This window comes from Rhinoderma darwinii, chromosome 4 (assembly GCF_050947455.1).
Source record: "Rhinoderma darwinii isolate aRhiDar2 chromosome 4, aRhiDar2.hap1, whole genome shotgun sequence".
Taxonomy (NCBI): Eukaryota; Metazoa; Chordata; class Amphibia; order Anura; family Rhinodermatidae; genus Rhinoderma; species Rhinoderma darwinii.
Genome location: NC_134690.1, coordinates 37,591,639 through 37,611,122, shown reverse-complemented (window position 1 = coordinate 37,611,122; position 19,484 = coordinate 37,591,639). Strand labels below are relative to the sequence as shown.

Genomic DNA, 19,484 nt, shown 5'->3' with positions numbered 1-19,484 from the left:
TATTGCTATATATATATATCCCTGTATCCTGAGGAGTAGTTAGGTTCTCCTGCATCCGCGACATCTCCTTCCCCCTCGACATGTTTGCTTTCTCTACCAATCAACGAGATGTAATTTTTTTTTCACCATTTTTTTAATGTAACTCAAGCATAAAAATTTCTACATTTTACAAGCAATATAGTTATATAAGGGAGTTTAACATAACAATAAGTTAAAAGAAAATAAATTAAAGAGGCCACACACAGCCCCCTTGTAGATAGCGCCACTCACAGCCTCCTGTAGATAGCGCCACACACTGCCCCTTGTAGATAGCGCCACACACAGCCCCCTTGTAGATAGCGCCACACACAGCCCCCTTGTAGATAGCTCCACTCACAGCCTCCTGTAGATAGCGCCACACACTGCCCCTTGTAGATAGCGCCACACACTGCCCCTTGTAGATAGCGCCACACACAGCCCCCTTGTAGATAGCGCCACACACAGCCTCCTGTAGATAGCGCCACACACTGCCCCTTGTAGATAGCGCAACACACAGCCTCCTGTAGATAGCGCCACACACTGCCCCTTGTAGATAGCGCCACACACAGCCCCCCTTGTGGATAGTGCCACACACAGCACCCCCTTGTAGATAGCGCCACACACAGCCCCTTGTAGATAGCGCCACACACAGCCCCTTGTAGATAGCGCCACACACAGCCCCTTGTAGATAGCACCACAAACAGCTCCCCTTGCAGATAGTGCCACACACAGCCCCCCCTTGTAGATAGCGCCAAACACCTCCCCCCCTTGTAGATAGCGCCACACACAGCCTCCTGTAGATAGCGCCACACACAGCCCCTTGTAGATAGCGCCACACACAGCCCCTTGTAGATAGCACCACAAACAGCTCCCCTTGTAGATAGTGCCACACACAGCCCCCTCTTTTAGATATTGCGTACAGCCCCCCTTGTAGATAGCGCCACAATCAGCCCCCCTTGTAGATAGTGCCACACACAGCCCCCCCCCTTGTAGATAGTGCCACACACAGCCCCCTCTTTTACATATTGCGCACAGCCCTCCCTTTTATTTAGTTCCACATTCCACTTGTACTTAGTGCCACACACCCCTTGCACATAGTGCCACAATGTCCCCCCTTGTACTTAGTGCCACACAAACCCCTTACCCTTGTACTTAGTGCCACACAACCCCCCCATGTACTTAGTGCCACACTGCCGCTAGAGTGGAGAGTGGTAGTGGTAGCCTACCGCTACCACTCTCCGCCGGACGTGACTCACTGGTAGGAGGAGCCAGGAGGTCATGCGGCGGCGTTTTGACTGGGGTTGTGCCGGCCCGGGAGTGGACCAGTCCAGTCACCTGACCTCATGTCACTGTCAGGTGACAGGTTCAGGTGACTGGACTGGTCCACTCCCGAGCCAGCTCCAACCCCAGTCAGAAAGCCACCGCATAACCTCCTGGCTCCTCCTAAGGCTGATCACTGCTACAGCCGTCAAGCATACAGGGCGCCTGTCACAGCGATCAGCTCTTTTGATACGCCTGCTCTGCGGCGCCCCCCTTCCCTACATCGTAGTTGCGTCCCGTCTGCCCCCCTAACTACACCCCTACTTTATCTATCTATCTTTCTCTAATATTTATATATGTTTCTGTTGCTCATGATTATCTATCTATCTATCTATCTAATATTGATCTATCTAATATTGATCTATCTAATATCGATCTATCTAATATCGATCGATCTATCTATCTATCTATCTATCTCATATCTATCTGTCTCTATCTATCTATCTATCCATCCATCCATCTATTATTTATCTATTATGTATCTATCTCTATTGATACAATTTCGAAACGTGTTGTCTTAATAAATCTTTTCACTTCACCTCCAGTTTCGGCAACACTTCATTTAATAGAACATTTTTATCCATTCTTTATTTGATTCCAAGTCCAGTTTTACTGGTCTCTGCTGGGAAAGCTGCAACCGTAGGATACTTAATCGAATATTAACATTGTGCCTAAACTAGCACAACCCTAATAGTCGAGTGGTTTCATACAACCCCATCCCCATACACCTCGTCCATCGGATTTCCCCCTATGGTGCATTTTGCGGCTTCTTTTACATTTCTTCTTATTTATAGCAGGTCTGAGTGTAATTGGATTTGAACAATTCCTTGAAAACATTGATCACAGTCTGACATTGGGATTCCAGTCATTTCTGTTTACGCATTTACCGCAATACGGCTGATGGTGCAATTTTTTTTCAACTGTTTTTATTAACATATTTTACATTTTTGCAACAACAGAAAATAAAAAAACCAATAAGAAAATAATAAATGTACAAGAGTTGGTCAATAGGTATTCAATGCACGTTAATCTGAGACTTCACAAAAGGTGTCCGGAAGAGTTACTGCAGGAATAACACGCATGTATCTTGTGACGTTATTCAATAATTCTAACCTCCAGGGATGTCCATGTTGATATTGGATTTTACATCTAGTCAGATGATGCCTAGTCGTACAATTTTTTTACTTGTCAGATTTTTTCCATTTCAGTGCACGCTATTATCCGCAATTAAAAAAACAATTGCTTCAGGTTGTTCCATACTTACCAAAATGTGGATGTTTAAAGACTTCTTAAATGAATAGCGCTGTCTTCCAGATGCCAGCGCTGTTTTTCTTTTTTTCCTGCACCCTCCCGTTCCAGAGATATGGCCCACTGCTCTTTTGGCTTCCTATAGGCTAATTTGCTGTAGTTAGCCAACGGGGTGGAGCTAGCTTCCCTGCCTCTGATGATGACCAATCAGCGTGATGCAGCTTGAGGGTGGTTCATGCCCTGTTAGCTAATCTACAACAAATTAGCATAGAGGGAGCCAACACAACAGTGGGCCATATCTCCGGAATGGTGGGGTGCAGGAAAAAAAGAAAAACATCGCTGGAATCAGGAAGACAGCGCTAACTTATATGAACTAGTAACAGGTCCTCTTTAAGCCCGCCCGTTCTGCCAAGGAACACCCTCCAAAATTTCTGGAGATGCCCAATTTTTATAAATTTTCCTAAACCCGCCCCTTCCGATCCAGTTCACAGGATTGTATTGCCAAAATCAGGACTGTTGGTAAGTATGTCATTTCCATGATGCAATTATAACTAAATGTGACCAGTGTAAGCCCAATTGAATCATATGAAAAAACACCATAATTATTACATCTACATTAAAACAAATGGTAGCAATTAAATAAACTGTTATACTTGGAAAAATCTAATTTCTTCCCCTCTGATATAAATCTTTATACGGCAAGAAAACCCTGAATATTACTTCTCTGCCGTCTGAGTCTTATGCCAGCAATTGTTTAAATTACTTAATCACATAATAACGAGAAAGTCAATGACAACCCATGAAGCTGATTGACTGAACCGCGCTAAATGTGTCAGCGCTGAATGCTAACAAAGGAGCTCTATAATTTTATTTTGTATTAATTTTTTTCCTATTTTACGTTTTGAATTATATTACATGGATAGAAAAAGTAATTTGAGGAAAAGAGCGACAAATGTAATAAGATTAGGAATAATAGGGGATGGGGATTGGGTACAAATGAAAGGGACGCGCTTTCTTGTCAAGTCTCGTTACCCAGATTTCAGGAGTATGAGCAGTGTGTCCTACCTGGCAGTTTCCATTATATATGGATCTCAATTCATTGGAAAAATCATCTTTTAATCCCATATCTTTATATTCAAAAATACATGTCTTACCATATCTGCCTGGTCGTGCCTTGTATTGAAATGAATGGAAATTCTCAGAGAGAGGGATTTGTATCACGACCATCTAAAATATTTGAGGACTGTTATGTGGACAGTGTAGGAGTGATCGGTGGGGGTCTCAGTTTTCGGAACCCCCACCGATCAAAATTTCTGCCGTGCCACTATGACGTGTCAGAAGTTTTTGGAAAGTTTAGTTACCCTTTAAGTGTCTCTGTATTGGTGACTGGGTGACCAAAGACTATTACTCAGAGCCTCCAAAATGGTTGACTATGGTTGCAACTTGTCTCTATTCAAAGGAGTATTCCAGTTTCATGAAATAAAAGTTGTTCTTTGTAGAATGAGCAGTTATACAACTTTCCAAATTGATAAAACAAGATAAAATTCTGTCCATGGTCATGTGTTGGACACACGGGTGCATGGCTCGTTACAGTATGAGTATCAGAGATGTGTCTTGTTACGAGCCGCGCACCTGTGTGTCCATCACATGACCAGGACAGATTTTTATCCACTGGTAGAAAACAATAAAGGTTCCTACGGAATGAAAGCAAGCAGAGATTTAAAAAACTGGAAGAAATTGATACCGCAAATTGGAAAATTGTAGGCAAAGAATAATTTTTACTTGCTGAAAGCCGACAACCCCTTTAAAGTTGGAAAAGCAGCTCTGAAGTACAAACTGAAGCTCAAACAAGTTAGCAGGAATTGTTTTGAGCTGTTTACTTTTGGCTTATGCCTGAAAATGGAGCGCCAGGTATGTGACTACAACTCTCAGTCTCCCCCTATTTTAGATCTCTTTAGCTCTCTATGTCTTAAAGAGTGAACCAGACCCTGCGGCTGCTATGGGGCTCTTGGAGGGAAAGGGGCCCAGTCCTGGCTGGTCCTATCCTCTGTGCTAGTGGCTGGTCAGAGTCTGTTCAGGACTTCCCTATACATAGGAACTGCAAACAAGAGGGTGAAGAATTGTCCCAATGGTCATGTAAAAGGCTTGGTGGGGGGAAACAAACATTAGACCATTCTGTCCTGAGTGGCAGAGCCCTACATCATAATGGGGGCCCATTTTGATCTGTATTATTGAGTCCCCCCCTTTTATATGTATACCATTGTATGTTGTCAGTCATTTTAGATAGAACTGCACCCTACTTCATTATGTTAACTCTAAAAGTGATTGAAGTGCACAAAATGACAAATTTAGCTCTGCTTTATACGTGATATAGTTTAGCCCCTGGTTAAGAGCGCACTTTACTTCTTAATAAACAATGTAATATTACAAAGTATTCAGATTACAGCTTAATTGAGGATTTTCTGTGCTATCTACAAGTATGTCATAACAATACTACTCGGAATAGCAGCGCACGTTCCCCTTGTGTAACGCGGGCGGGGATTAGCGCCTTTTGGCTACGGTATCAGTGGCACGCCGAATACAAACCGCTGACATTTACTTCTGCCTTTAGAGTTCTTGGGTCTGGAATGAAATAGCAGGAGATGGCCTCTCGGGGACTGTCACATTTACACCTGTAAAAAAAAATAATCCCTGTAATATGTGTCCTGCAGGTAACCTATAGATGTAGCAGAGCTGATTATGTCATTTAAAGGAATACCCCACGAAAAAAAACAAAAACATCTGTCACATAGATTTTGTATGTGTTGCTTGTGCATTCTGTATTTTCTGTTACAGTATGGTTTCTACAATGTAGACTTGTGTGGCTGTTATCTCCATGACACATATTTTCCCACGCCATGTTTTACCCAGTGATATTATTTTCATTTCCTTCTACAGCATACTTGCCTTCTCTTAATAAGGGAGATAGATGTAGCACGCTTTGGATACTGCAGATATAGTTTTTCTCTATGTAATTTACCCTGACACATACTGGCTATGACTCCGTAATGACAGCCATAGGGCCATCAGATTGACCCCATTTAGCCCTGTTGGCCCTGTTCACATAGAGTTTTTTGCAGGTAGAAAAAAATCTGCCTCATTGGTTTTCACAGCATATTTTGCCCGCGGCCATCGAAGCTAATGTAAGGATTGCGGACAAAAAACGCCGCAAAAAATGTTTGGAAACGAGCGCCGCAGGTTTTTTCTGCCTCCCATTGATTTCAAGAAAGGACATACCGCTTTTTTTTTTTTCCTGTGAGCGGCTGAAACCTGCCTGGAAAAAAAAACACCTCTGCCTCCCATTGAAATCAATGGAAGGCGATTACAGCCATTTTTTACGCTGATTCCGACACGGTTTCCGCATCAAAATCAGTGCCAAAAAACTCTGTTTGAACAGGGCCTAACAGTTCAAGCTGCTTGCCCCCTCATAAACAGTGCTAAAATTGTGCTTCCCTTTACATAACCATAGAATTAAATGAGAAAATGATGGCTGCCTGCAGCCGCCACAAGAGGGAGCTCACTGCATATGTCTTTATACAGCTACCATTGAAGTCAGTATATAAATACATGTGTTGTAAGCTCCCTCTAGTGGCGGTTTACAGAAGCTTTGTGGTAGACCTGCCTGCTCTGCCAGGATTTCAGGAGATCTCCCTATTTTGGAAGACCCCCAGGCTATCTCGGAGAGTTGGTAATTGCACACAGTTATGTGCCAACAAAGCTCCACCTAGGATGGAAAATAAAAAAGTACAGTATTTTGCAATAAAAAAAAATGTATGCAAATAATCTTGATAAAAAAACAAAAACCTCCTAACGTTTGGTGTATACAGCTCCTGTGCAGTTCTACAAATTCGGTGTCGTCTGATTGTGCAGTTATGTGTTACTCCATCCCCTCTGCCCTCCTTCTTGACAACATACAGACAGCAGAAGAAGGAACAAATGGAGTGGAGTAACACATGACTGCAGGATCAGACTACACAGGGTTGGTTTGTAGTCTGTCACCATGGAGACACATATCTCTGCATAGCAGCTGTATACACATATTGGTAAGAGTTTTTTTTAATCAAGACCATATTGAAAATGTTTTAAATACAATTGGAGAAATTAAGAAAAATGATTGCAAAAGTATACATACCTTTAGTTAGAAGGTAACTAAACTTGTATGTGTATGAAACTGGAGTTTCTAAAAATACGGAATTATCTGTACATCATCCCATCTCAGTAATTTTACTGTATGTAATAACACAGACGGCACATTGTGATATTGCATTGACTTTCACCAAATGACTAACTCGGCTCTGCTATATGAACTCAGCTCTGCTATATGAACTCAGCTCTGCTATACGCCTCCACTCCTATATGCCTGTTTCTATTTTCCTATACGTCCTTGGTTACCCTGCAGCTGTGTGTTGGCAGCCTCAGCTCCAGAGAGAGGAGAGGGAAAATTTACAGCGTCTTAATGAAACTAATGATAATATTCAAGCAATCAATACATTTGCATAAATTTGACTATGTAACCTTGACGTTGGCCCCAGCTGGAGACAGGAGGTGTGATGTGTATCCATGTAAATTTATGATGCGTACCACAATACAGTAAATATCATTATATATCATTTATATGGCCGTTCCTTAGTTTATCTCATCTGCTGTGTTGTCCGACAAGCTCATTTCTCCGCATATACTGATATTTCATCCTGCGGCGGAGTCAGTGGTCATGACGGCCCGGCCTGGCTTTACCACGCTGAGAGGAACGGTGGGAAGAAATTGGGCCTGTTAGACTGAGGCTTTCATTGTCCCTATGCAATTGCTTAAAAAGCAATTCCCTGGTTAACTGTTAATATATGAATTACCTGAGCGATAAGCCTATACCCTGCTATAGATATATATTGTTTCTCTTAGGTCATATACCACAGCAACCACATTTAATATTGTAGTGAATGGGAATAATAAGAATGCTATATACACTGCAGCTGAGAACCTGTTCTCCCCTTCTTTTTGTCTCTGGAGGATCATGTGTCACATGCTGGGCAGCAGATAGTGCAGAGTCTAGCAGCAGAACAGTGTCTCAGTAGCAGAGAGTGAGTAATTATAGCACTACCTTATACCTTGTAATAGAGAGGCATACAGGCAGCTGTAAATGTAGTCAATGTCTGTCAGTGTGGAGAGGAATCATGGGAACTGTTGTTTTTTACATGGTAATCCCGCCCACAGCAAGCCCTGGCAGAACAGTTCTACACAGAGGTGGGCAACATAATGAAAATTAAAAATAACTAATTCTGAGATATGGTATCATCACCTGGTGACAATTCAGACACATATATAGGTACTTTTCTGTTATTTTTACATGATTAAAAAAACCTTTAAAGAGGCTCTGTCACCAGATTTTGAAACCCCTATCTCCTATTGCAGCAGATCGGCGCTGCAATGTAGATAACAGTAACGTTTTTATTTTTTTTAAAACGAGCATTTTTGGCCAAGTTATGACCATTTTTATATTTATGTAAATGAGGCTTTCCAAAGTACAACTGGGGGCGTGTTTAAAGTTAAAGTACAAGTGGGCGTGTATTATGTGCTGCAGAATCAACTGTAGCCTCTGGTGCCGATGTGGCCGACACGATGCAGGACCTGGGGCAGGAAGTGAGTGACGACACAGCGTGATCTCTCGAGAACACGCTGTGTCTGCACTGCCAGAAGCTGGGCGTTCTGAAGAGAAGTGGATGATACTTCTCATCAGAAAGCCCAGCTAGTAAAAGAAGTAAACACGCCCCGATGTAACGAACACAATACACGCCCAGTTGGACTTTTACTTTAAACACGCCCACTTGGACTTTAGAAAGCCTCATTTACATAAATATAAAAATGGTCATAACTTGGCCAAAAATGCTCGTTTAAAAAAACAAATAAAAACGTTACTCTTATCTACATTGCAGCGCCGATCTGCTGCAATAGGAGATAGGGGTTGCAAAATCTGGTGACAGAGCCTCTTTAAGGAACTGCATGGAAAAACTGGGAGAAACATTTTATAAAAATAGATAAATTAGATAGAGTAGATGGATAAAAAGAAGAAAGCTGGGTGACCAATGTAGCTGTTACAAATGATTTTTAGACGGAAAATAAATCATATATATGAGAGAGGGAGCGATAGATGGATAGATAGATAGATAGATAGATAGATATGAGCCTGCTGCCTCTCTGAGGGGGCGGCAGTGCCACTGAAGCCAGCTTCCGCCGCCACCCCTTCTGCACTATAATTGTACCTGCGTCTATAGGACGCAGATACAATTACATGCATATGCACTGCATAAGGGTGCTCTGCCATTCGACGCCTTTTAATGATGCAAGCGGCGCAATGACATCATCACGCCGCTTGCATCGTTCAGTATCAGGGCAAGGCACCCTGCCAATCAGCGCCTTTCAATGACGCAAACGGCGCGTTCAGCCCCAGCAGACCTGCTCGGAAGAGAGCAGGTCTGCATTGCAAGACGATGGCGCGGGAACGGGATCAGGTGATTATCGAAAGGTTTTTTTTTTCTCTGTTAAAATTATGTGGGGCACTATCTACAGGTGGAGGGACTATATGTGGGGCACTATCTACAGGGTGGACTATATGTGGGGCACTACCTACAGGGAGGTATATGTGGGGTATTATCTACAGGGGCTATATGTGGTTCACTATCTACAGGAGGGGCTATATGTCGTTCACTATCTACAAGGGGGCTCTATGTGGTTCACTATCTACAAAGGGGGCTCTATGTGGTTCACTATCTACAAAGGGGTTATATATGGGGCACTGTCTACATGGGGGCTATATGTGGGGCACTATCTACAGGGGGCTGTATGTGGGACAATACAGGGGCTATTATCTACAGGGGGAGCTATGGGGTCACTATCTCCAGGGCCACTATGGGGCAGTATCTACCGGGGGCTCTATGGGGGGCACTATATAAAGTGGGCTCTATGGGGGCACTACCTCCAGGACCTCTATGGGGCAGTATCTACAGGAGGCTCTAGAGTGGGCACTTTGTATGTGGTAACTGTCTACAGGGGGCTCTATTGGGGGCACTGTCTATAGGGGGCTCTATGAGGGGGCACTATCTTCAGGGGGCTTTATGGGGGGCACTATCTACAATGGACACTGTGTGTGTGGGGCACAGTGTATGGGGCTGTTATAATAAGGGACACAGTGTGTGGTGTCATTATATTTAGGGGCATAGTGTGTGGCACCATGAGAATTTTATCTTCTTTTATAGGCGCAGAAATGTTTGAAAAGTGAGAAGCTGAAGACATCTGAGCGGCAAACTGCAGAAATGGGCTGTGGCTGGGAAAAGTCATCATAGAGGTCTGGACCGGATGGAGAAGAAAAGAGAAATAAACAAACTAGAATCTGAGAAGACGTCACCTGTGAGTCACTTAATGTAAATTTTTATTCTGCCTCTAATCAGTACTGTAGTCACTGTATGATCTGCAGCGAGATGATGGGTGGTATGATGTTTTTTTTGTGAAACAGCGTCTACCATAGTTCGGGCAATGCTGGGAGCTGTCGTTTTATGCCATACAAACCTATATGGCAGGGATTGCACTAAATTGTGCTGTATTTGTTCTGGTGCTATATATATATGTACTGAGCTTGGTTCTGTTCTGTATATATGTTTTGAGCTTGGTTCTGGTGTAGTATATATGTACTGGTCTTGGTTCTGTGCTGTATATATGTACTGAGCATGGTTCTAGTGTTGTATTTATGTACTGGCCTTGGTTCTGGTGTTCTGTATATATGTACTGAGCTTGGTTCTGGGGATGTATATATGTATTGAGCTTGGTTCTGGTGCTGTATATATGTTGTAAGCTTGGTTCTGGTACTGTATATATGTATGAGCTTTGCTCTGGAGCTGTATATATGTACTGAGTTGGTTCTGGTGCTATATTTATGTACAGAGCTTTGTTCTGGTGCTGTATATATGTACTGAGCTTTGTTCTGGCGCTGTATATATGTGCTGAGCTTTGTTCTGGTGATGTATATATGTATTGAGCTTTGTTCTGGTGCTGTATATATGTATTGAGCTTTGTTCTGGTGCTGTATATATGTACTGAGCTTTGTTCTGGTGCTGTATATATGTACTGAGCTTTGTTCTGGTGCTGTATATATGTACTGAGCTTGGTTGTGGTACTGTACATATGTATGAGCATGGTTCTGATGCTGTAATTATATAGAATATATTTCTAATAACAAAATTGCAGGGCTGATAGAGTTTTTTTCAATTCACTGTATATTTAATGGGAACCTGTCAGGTAGTTTTAAACCCTTGAAGCGCCAACATGCAGTATTACATGACCTGACAATATTTCCAAACATTCCCCTGAATGTTTTTTTTCAGATGCAGCAAAATCTATAAAATAAACTTTTAAAACGGCGCACACTATATGCTAATTACTCATTAAAGGGTCCTGAAGAGTTACAAAGCCCTTCCTCCATACCCACCTTTCCATGCTTGATTGACATCCCACTTGCTGATTTACATCACTACCAGTCTCCTCCAACTTTCTTGGATGCGCCATTGCCTTTTACTACTTGGGCACACACCGTACAGGGAGGTGTACTCTGCCCGGCTGCATCGCGCATGCCAGTACAAGGCAACGGCGCATCCGCAAGAGTTGGAGGAGGCTGGTAGTGATGTAAAACAGCCAGGGGGATGTCAATCAAGACCTGGGGAAAGGGGGGGGGGGGGCGCAATTTCAGTTTTCGCCTCAGGCAGCAGAAAAGCTAGAATCGGCCCTTAATATGAGATGAACAGAGCCTAATATTCCATGAGTCACGTCCGCACTCCTCCGGACTCTAAGCTCAGCTTTCCTTCTGCCGCGGTCATGTCTCCTCACCGGTAATCGCATTGCTGTAACCTCTCTTGTATGGTCGGATGTCCGCAGAGCTTCACTTTTAACTCGCCATTTCTTTTCATTTAGACACAATAGGAGTCCCGGGGTAAATGGCCTGTGTCCCGCCGCCACACACTGACATGATTTCAAAGTGCTAGAATACAGGCTGCGCCAATGGAATAGCAGGCGTCTGTGCCATAAACAAGCCAGCTCCTATATAACCCGACAGATACAGGGGACGCCGGGTAATTACAGGGTAGACACAATACATGCTCCTTATTTTCCCCCATTGATGCCATTATACACCACAATCGGGGCTTTAACCCTTCTATTTCAGATATTAAAGACCTTCCTTACCTGTTAATACAGTCAAATATAAAAATTGTATTTAGTAATTTCTTAAGTATATCTGTTTCTGGGAAAGCTGGGTGACAACTAATGTGGCTGAGGTTTTTTTAGTCTAAAAAAAATCAGGAGTGTTGAAAAACTGGGTGAAAATTGGTAGATAGATAGATAGATAGATAGATGATAGATAGATATGAGATAAATAGATAGATAGATGTAGTGTGACAACTTGGGGACCACTTAGCTCACAGGATCGCCATCTCCCGGGTGAGATGTTTGGCACACTTATAAAGTTCACTCCAACTCATGGAATAAAAGTTTAAACCAGCCGCAGCTAGCTTTATTGTCTTCACCACAGCAAGCAGTGTTACAACAAAAACACAAAATAAACCCTAGGCCGTCCAGCCTCTAACCAACACATTCAGTGTCCCTCACTACGAGACACTGAGCCTTGTGCCCAGCACCTCAAAACATAGGCAGTTTGTACCTCACACGGTGGTGACTCTCACAGGCTAGCATGCCTGTCTTCCCCAGACTGAGAGCCCTGTGCGAACGGTACACACCTGAATTAAAGAGCCGTCTCAGGTGAAGCCTAACTAAGCTCAGACAGCCCAAGACATGGACTGTCTGTATGGAGTGGAAGCCGCCCCTCTCCTTCACACTCCAGCAAACCAGGCCCTATTCCGGGCTTTACACCCAAGCAATAGCAGAGAAAACCCTCTCTGCTGTACATGTTCCCTGGTTGCTTAACACCTAAATTTCTGCACTGTCCAGTAGCTGCACTGCTACATATCCCCCCCCCCCCCCCCCCCTTTGATAAAGGCTGTAGGACTGATCACATTTCAACCTCCCTCTAGGGTCAAAGCTCCTACGTTGGGACATAATCACACTTAGGGTCACCCCTACAGTAACAGACATTTGATAATCACCCCTGGGTGTATTATATGAGTGCTCCTGCAACTCTTCTATGTTGGCATGCCTAGCATCCTCATCCCTTGTAGGCACTACTAGCTTTTGCTGATCACAGCCGTATTTACCTGTGTTGTGCCCTACATTCAGGGACCTTTCCGCATCCATGAAGTGGCTTTGTGTGTCACCCCTTGGTTTAGACCCTGGCTCATAGTGTTCAGTAACACTCATCTCATGAGTTTTGGTATACACCGTACCATCTACCAAACCACTTTCAGACGCTATACTCCCTTCCATCTTGGAGTTTTGCGTCTCAGCATTTATACGCTCAGACTGTCCATCCAGAGACAATTTTTCACCGCACTGACCCGACCCCTCTGGGTTACTTCTATCAGACCCGGTAGTGGTCGTCTCTGCCGCAGCGTTAGGGCCCGCATCCTGCTTAGTGGTATAGCACCACTTGTTGCCCTTAGCAACCTGTCTTGTGTTACATGCAGCTTCCATGGCTAAATCACACTCTGTATCAATATCTCTTGAACCAGCCTGGAAGACCCCCTCTACGGCTCCCCTCACCTCCTGGGAAAGTGTGGGCGCTACATGGGTCTCAACATCTACAAGTGAAAGACCTGCAGGGGGCAGAACTTCTAAAGGTGAAGCAGTAACCCTTCCCACACTATACATGACAGTAGTGTTCTCATTGGTACCATTGACAGCCCCAACCTCTAGGGTAATGTTTTCACGTACATCTGGTTCACTACTGGCCGGTTCATTAGTGACTGAGGCCACAGCCACCAGTACACACACCTCACTGACTCCACTGTACAGGAACTCATGTGCGTCACTTAGGGCTACATTCACACTGGTGTGGTCGCTCAAATAAAAAGGTGGATCACTGCTGCTGGATTCAGCCGACTCTGAGGTGACCCCAACCACATTCTCAGACCTGTAGAGTTTATCACCACTCCACTCACACATCACAGCAGTATATAGCTGGTTGCCATTAGGAACAGTGCACACATCACATGCAACAGTCTTGTTATTGTGAACCATGACCTCTAGGGGCACACTTGAGCCATTAGTAACCTGTTTTACATCACATGTAATATCAGGGACAGAAGCAAACACTATAGTAGCCTCCACTGAACACGACTTGAAGTCTACCTCCTGTGCTTCCCCCATCCCCATGGAATGAGTGAGTGTTACATCAATCTCAGTTTCTACAGGTTAGGAATGACCTGTAGGGGGCAACATTTCTAAAGTTGCTGCAGTCACATCTATTGCACCAGGCACATTTCCATCACCAGGTATGGCAGGGCTGTACTCCAGGTTACCACCATCAACAATCCCAACCTCTAGGGAAATCTCAGATACACCTGGCACATCTGTTTCCAAGGACACATCCTCTGGATTACCATCAGTAACAGTACGCACATCACATGTGACACGCTCGACTTTCTCAACTACGGCCTCAAGGGGCACACTTGAACTAATCCCCTCTTCTGTCTCGGCTGCTGTTTCTTTAACAGCCTGTTCACACAATGCATTAACCTGCTCAGGCTGTGTGACATATGCACGGGTTAAACACACGTTAGGCACAATTTTTGACATTTCACTAGTGTCATCACATAAACGCTGTGCATCAAATACATGTGCGTCATTTTTAGCAGGCCTTTCCTGAATCACATTATCACTTACACCATTACAACTGGTGCATTTTCCCTTTTTGGCAGTGGAGCAGCACACCCTGCAGAGGACTTTTCCCTGTAATGCTTATCGGAGATATTGCCTTTCTCCCACAACTGCCAAAAATGAGGGAAGTCCCTCCCCAGCACAAACTCCTCACCAAGTTCCTGACATTTTATAAGTCTGTGCTGCACAGTCCTAACATCAGTTTCAAAGTCAATCAGAACGGTCTCACCCATCTCAGGATCCTTCTTTACGAACAGCAAAATGTCCGGATGCACCCTCGAGACCTCTTGGCGAAGATCCAGATTGACCAGTAGTGGAATCCCACCAACCAACACTTCACATGTTTTCTCTTGCGCTCTCTCTGGCCTCCTGACCAGAGAACAATCAGGTGCACATCCATCTGCTTGATGGCATCTCCAACAGCGCTCCTTCTGCTGAACAACAGCCACATGCTGTCGGGGTTGGTTGCTCCTAGCAACCACATCTGGGCGATTCAGCAGACTTGGCTTTTTAACAGTTGCCCAACATTGCTTGGGAACACCTTTTCCATCCACACAATAGTCCGCTTGCAAACATTCCCACCATGAGTCCGGGTGGTTTCCTTTAGCAACGGTCCTCACAACTTGTATCACAGGTATGCATGCTCCGTGCTCTTTTCTGCGAGCTGTCTGTAACACCTCCGGAGTACCCGGCATCAATGCCGCTGGCGTTGAAAAGCATCCACTTGGCTTTGAAGGCTGCGTATCCTTGGACGGCACTTGTGCCCTTAAAGCATCTCAATCTGCTTCCAACTGTGCCAGGATCCTTTGGTTATCCTCCCTCTGCTTGGCATTTGCTTGCACTATCTTTTTGAGGAGTTCCTCCATAAGACCCATTGCAACGGAAAACAGTCTCTTTAATTGGACTTCTGGCCCTTTAAATTTCACTGCACACTTCTTGTGCCATTTTATTGCCCAAAGCAATTTTCCGCCATATGTGACAACTTGGGGACCACTTAGCACACAGGATCGCCATCTCCCGGGTGAGATGGTTGGCACACATAGGAAGTTTGTACCTTACACGGTGGTGACTCTCATAGGCTAGCATGCCTGTATTCCCCAGACTGAGAGCTCTGTGTGAACTGCACACACCTCAATTAAAGAGCCGCCTCAGGTGAAGCCTAACTAAGCTCATCAGACAGCCTAAGACACGGACTGTCTGTATGGAGTGGAAGCCGCCCTTCTCCTTCACACTCCAGCAAACCAGGCCCTATTCAGGGCTTTACACCCAAGAAATCAGCAGAGAAAACCCTCTCTGCTGTACATGTTCCCTGGTTGTTTAAAACCTGACAGTTTCTGCACTGTCCAGTACATGTACTGCTACAGTAGAAAGATATGAGATAGATAGATAGATAGATAGATAGATAGATAGATAGATAGATAGATAGATAGATAGATATGAGATAATAGATAGATAGACAGACAGACAGATAGATAGATATTAGAAAAATATAGAAGATAGATAGATAGACAGATAGATTAGATAGATAGATAGATAGATAGATAGAGAGAGAGAGAGAGAGAGATAGATAGATAGATAGATAGATAGATAGATAAGATAGATAGATAGATAGATAGATAGATAGATAGATAGATAGATAGATAGATAGATAGATAGATAGATATGAGATAGATATGAGATAGATAGATAGATAGATAGATAGATAGATAGATAGATAGATAGTAATCCAATTTCCAGCAGCACAGTCAGCGTGTGTGGTCAAGCCCTGGGGAACAGACCATTGTCCCGTATAGATATAGACAAAAATAATATCTATCTCATATCTATCTATCTATCTATCTATCTATCTATCTATCTATCTATCTATCTCTCTATCTCATATCTATCTATCTATCTATCTATCTATCTATCTATCTATCTATCTATCATCTATCTATCTATCTATCTATCTATCTATCTATCTATCTCTCTCATATCTATCAGCACTCCGTAGAAATTGTTACTTTATTACCCTCAGGCAACGTTTCAGCTCTTTCCTCTAGAGCCTTTCTCTAGAGGAAAGAGCTTAAACGTTGCCTGAGGGTAATAAAGTAACAATTTTTTCACTTTACTCTACGGAGTGCTGATAGATATGAAATAGATAGATAGATATGAGATAGATAGATAGATAGATAGATAGATAGATAGATAGATAGATAGATAGATAGATAGATAGATCAAACAAGCCATTTTGTACTTGGCAGAGCCACATGGCGTCCCGTAGGCGCCGTAATCTGTGGCGTCTAAAGAAACATGGTACAATTTATAAGGTATCCAACAGAAAAAAAATCTCTGTATGCCTTTGTATGGGATTGGAGACATACAGAGGTACACTCTGGTCTCTACATCTCAGGGGGTTGACCAGAGCCATAATATGGTGAAATAAATGGGCGACCATGTAATAAATGGCTCGAGTCCTCCAGAGTGGGGGCTGCTGTTTGTTAGCAGCTCATAGAGGGGGGTCCTGAGTGGGGGAGCTTGTGGGGGTTTTCTTTGTGAGGCAATCATTTTAAACTGTCAGGTTCTGCTTTGATGCCTAAGTATCTTTCCCACCCGAGCATCAAAAATAAAACCAAATAAAATAGTCCATAAATAATTCAGGATCAACTGACGAGTAGAAGAAACAGAATTCTTAGGTCTTCAGGTTCAGTTCCAAACACAAGTGTCAGGAAACTGATCTGTGTCCTAGACAAAGCACATGAAGGAAATGTGTGAGGGGCTCAGCCAAGTCACATCGGCGGAAATAAGGAACATTCACAGCTACAAGGAATCCGTCTTCCTCCTGGATCCTCAATTTTTTCTAGGACCTTCTTCCTTACACGAGGGAGGTTTTACCTCGGCGTGGCTTTTAAGGCTTCTTTTGCGAGATATCTCAGCACCTTCAGTTCTAATTTCCTTTTCCAACGAGATAAAAAGCCGGGAAGGAAATCAAACCGGCTACTTGAATCGCTCCGAGTTGACAGCCGAACGTCAAATCACCAAGAAGGCAACTGGTTCTTGACTCCGGTATCATCTATAATTCCCTTCAAGGAGCTCGGTGACAAGAAATGGAGGAGACGTACAGATTTGTCAAGGTTCAGGCAGAGAAACCAAATTATTTGAAGATCCTACAAAAATATTGAAGGGAAAATTTTTATTTGAAATAGATTTAGAGAGTCAGACGTTTCAGTGTCAGGAGGATTATAAGGGCGGAATACGGGGTGGAAGATTCAGGTCGTAACATTGATGAAAGAGCTATAACCCCGGTAGACCGCAGCAGTACAATTGTTACAATCATATACTTAACATGTTCATCCGGAGCCTCCTGGTTCATTCATATAATGCCAGCAGGGCTTAACAAAGTTCTTGGACCCCCCCCAAATGCAAAATATTTAAGAGGGTGCCCCACCTACGCATCTTCTTTTGCGGCAGAGGGGCATACCGGCACACGAAGGCACCAGCCCCGGGTGCGACAGCTACCTCTATAGCTATGCCCTTAAATGCCAGTGCTGGGCTCCAAACCGAAGGTAAAAGGGGCGCAAATATAACTGCAGCGTGATATAGATTTGTGATATTTAAGCAGGGGCATAGCTTAAGGGGTAAAGAGGTTGCAGTCGCATCGGAGCCCTGGTACCTAAGGGTGTGCAACGGCCCTTCTGCCACATCACTTTACAGCAGTACTGTAGATTGCCTGTGAATTTTGGGCAGCACTGGTGTAGATGTTGCACTGCGGCCCAGGAGCTACAACTTTGAATTCACAGTATGTAGAAATCTTGGGGACAACCATCATGGGCATCCTTATGGGCACAATGACAACCGCCATTAGGGGTTGTCACCTTTAAAAATGTAAAGCAATGCTCAAGTAGGTCAATGTGGGTGAAACTGTAGTGAGATAGACAGCTCTGTATTAAAATGACGGGTGCTATTGTGCCCCAGCGTCGTGTCGGGTTGATTACGGCGCCCCACGCCATTACTTTTATAGACCCACAATCATATGATTGATCATTTACAGGGATCAAGATTAACATACACGGTATATGTCATATACTAGCAGAGGGGGCCATTGTGTAGCTACAGGGGGCAGAGGTAGCTGTCGTACCCGGGTCCCGGTGCCTGAGGGGGCCTAGGGGCACCCCTGCCACATACGAAGACACCAGTATTATAAAGAATAGGTGGTAGGTGGGGACCCTGTTACAGTTTTGGCATTGGGGCCAAGAATCTTCACCTTGAGCTCTTATGGGCGAGGGCTACGCGGCAACTACGGTCGCATGCCAAGAATATTGCAGGGTCGCATTAGAACGTTGCATGTAATGATTGTGAATGACATGATGCCACCGCGACACGGCAGTCGTAAAAAAATCCCGATTTGCTACATTTTTGGTCGCAGAGCGCAAATCACACGTGATTATTCTAGCATAGATTTTAAAGTAAATTGCGACTCACTTACGACGTGTCAGCCATTATTTTTTTGAGGTTTCTTTTACCTAAATCTCATTTCATTGGCAAAGAAAGTTGTTGTGCTATTTTAATGCACATATTTTTCCTGGTGCGTGCACCCCTAGAGAGATATGTGATATATTGTAATAACCATGAGGGGGGGGGGGGCAGAAATGTATCTGGACTTAACCTATTGAAGAACACTGGGCTTTTGCCGGGCTAAAATGGCTGATAACAGGGAACAATCGATTTAATTTTGTTTCGTAGCAAAGGTGCAGGGTCCCTTTAAATGACATTGGAGTAACGTTCTGTAACACAGTTCTGTGATTTCTTGTACGCCTTAACCGGGGGGTGACCTCAGTGACCCCCCCAAATCAGCGTCATGTGACCTGCTAGATAAATATTTTGTATTGTCATCAGCTCCGTGGTTTTCCGGTTAAAACTATACGGCGACCTTTATCCCAATAATTGAAGGTCAGATGACGCTTAGTTGACCAAGACATCAGGGAAGATAAATTTCGTGAAGCGAGCGCAGAAAACACTTGGAACCCGGAATAATTGGATGACGCCCCAGTGTGAGCCTAATCTCCCGGTTT

General features: G+C 43.9%; 1 protein-coding gene and 1 long non-coding RNA gene across 4 annotated transcripts in view; one reads left to right on the top strand and one right to left on the bottom strand.

The window, feature by feature from the left end:
* KLHL29 (kelch like family member 29) overlaps window positions 1–19,484 on the top strand; it is an 850,651-nt gene that overhangs the window by 468,038 nt on the left and 363,129 nt on the right. The gene's annotated exons all lie outside the window — the stretch shown is intronic.
* Window positions 2,337–19,484, bottom strand: part of LOC142760675 (uncharacterized) — a 34,572-nt gene continuing 17,424 nt past the window's right edge. The window contains exons 3-4 of the long non-coding RNA XR_012883354.1: window positions 5,173–5,258; window positions 2,337–2,502 (exon numbers count right to left, since the gene is read on the bottom strand). This is a non-coding gene — a long non-coding RNA (uncharacterized LOC142760675). The remainder of the gene's footprint in view (window positions 2,503–5,172; window positions 5,259–19,484) is intronic.